A 2,142-nucleotide genomic window follows, 5' to 3' on the forward strand; every position below is an offset into this window, starting at 1 on the left:
GGAAAGATTGAGAGTTTATGTACAAAAAAAGGCATGCCACTCAAAAGCCTTCTAATGATATGGTATGGACCTTTCATTTTATTCTCTCAATTATTGTAAAAATTTAGATGGTAAGTATCTCTTAGAAGTATGGAACAGTAAGTCATACTCCTCCACTCCACTGCTATCACAGCTGCCCGTGTCCATGCCCCCACCTCCTTCCCCACTTCATGACTGGCTAAGCCCACAAACTAAGTGCTGAGGAGGAGGACCAGCTGCTGCCAAACCCACCTGCCATGAGGTGGAGGGAGCCAGATGGGCAGGATGCCATCTGTAGGCAGCTCCATTTCAAAGACTTCAGAAGGGCTCTTGGTCTCCGGATGACAGTGGCCTGCAGACTGAAAAACTGGACCAGCATCCTGAATGGTTTAACCTGTGCACCAAGGCCCACACCATCCTGAGTGCCCACAAGTGTGCGGGCTTTTCAGAAAGGGACATAAACACGGCCAGCTTCAGGGAGCAAGTGGCAGGGTCCGTGACATAGACCCCACCCTTCGTCTCTGAGTTTTTCAGGGGATCCAGGGAACTGGGGAGCCCTGAGATGTTGCTGCAGTCAAAACTGCCAAGTCAGCACTGCTGCCTCTGATTAGAGGCAAGTTATTTCCCTGGAAGGAGAGGGCCATATCTCCTGCCAAGATGAGGAAATTAGACCATTTTTCCCACACCACTCTCCTCCTCCTTGGACCTCTGAAACATGTACACTGATCTGAGTAAGTTCTTCTCTTGCTTCACTACTTCCCAGCAACAGTAATGCTTTCTTTTCAGGCCATGTCTTGCTTGCTCCTTTTCTGATTCATTTCCCAAGAAGCTTGACGGAAACTGTGTCTAAGACAAAGTTTTATCTTAGAAACCAGGACCCTCACGTTGTCCTCATCCTATGTGACAGAAATGCATTCACTTTTATGCCTCAAATAAAATCGTTGTTTCACTTGGGGAAAAAAACAAACAAACAAAAGAAATACGGTACTATAAATCTCAAAATTTCCACTCCTTTATTTTATAGATGACCAGGAAAAGCCCCCCTGAACTGAGAATGTCTTTCAAAGTCCCACAAATATTTTCTAGCTAGCACTGTTATAAGATAAATGTTGGATTCTGTGGTTTTGCAAATTTCTCTTCTTAATGCACAACCTGTCTTCAGCTCCTATTCTTGCAAATTGTTCTTAGAAAGCAGTGAGTAGAAAGCTCTTCTTGGCATCAACAAGTGAGAAATGACAACAATCTAGTCTTATCTCCCCTAATAGATAAAACATTAGCCTAAAATACTTCATGATAATTTCAATATGACCATAGGCAGAGGAAATGACAGGTTTGGATGCTGGCAGCTTCTCAGGACCATAAAATTAGTATATGTAGGCACTTAATTGGAGAAGGAAATGGCAACCCATTCTAGTAATCCTGCCTGGAAAATCCACATGGACAGAGGAGCCTGGTTGTCTACAGTCCATGGGGTTGCAAAGAGTCCGACATGACTGAGTGACTAAGCACAGCACAGCACAGGCATTAAATTTTTCTATCAGTATCTAAGTAAATTATTTCTGAAGATAGAACATGTTCCTTGTTTGGGTCAATTCTGCCTGAAATGGTATTTTATACAAGCTTTATAAAAGAACTTGCTAAGACAAGCTAGTTTTATCTGCAATAGTTTTTCACTATAACTCTTATGAGTGACATTGCTAACACAGACTAAGTGTTGATTAAAGACAACGGATCACTTTTTATCACTTTAGAATCATTTCCACTTTTGCAAAACATTCTTTAAAGCCATAGTGCCTGGATTTTTATTTCTCTTCACCTAGAACATCTTTCTAACAGTTGAAAAAATTACCTAAATGGGGCAAAAAGAAAAAAAAAAAGCAATGAGAAATATCATTCCTCTGTTCTTCCAAAGGAAGAACAGAAAGCATTTCTAGAGTGACTATCGCTCTCCCAGGAAGTGTGTTTGGCACTAGAAATATATATGCACTTTAATGAGATATTTTCCTTGTCAAGTAGTTTATAATTTTTAAGAGAAATTTAGAAGGATAAAAAAGGACTAATCATATAAGAATAGAAGTGTGTGCAAGTTACTATAAGAGTTCAAATGAAGGGCATTTCATTTAG

The 2,142-nt window shown here is 40.7% G+C and overlaps 1 pseudogene; it reads left to right on the plus strand.

Moving 5' to 3' along the window:
* The first annotated feature begins 209 nt into the window (after nt 1-209).
* On the plus strand, nt 210-523 carry LOC147371179 (pterin-4-alpha-carbinolamine dehydratase pseudogene; annotated as a pseudogene).
* Nucleotides 524-2,142: the final 1,619 nt, after the last annotated feature.

The sequence above is a fragment of the Bos grunniens genome, chromosome 6, assembly GCF_055505025.1.
Source record: "Bos grunniens cultivar Pamir isolate PY7600 chromosome 6, Bosgru_T2T1.0, whole genome shotgun sequence".
Lineage (NCBI taxonomy): Eukaryota > Metazoa > Chordata > Mammalia > Artiodactyla > Bovidae > Bos > Bos grunniens.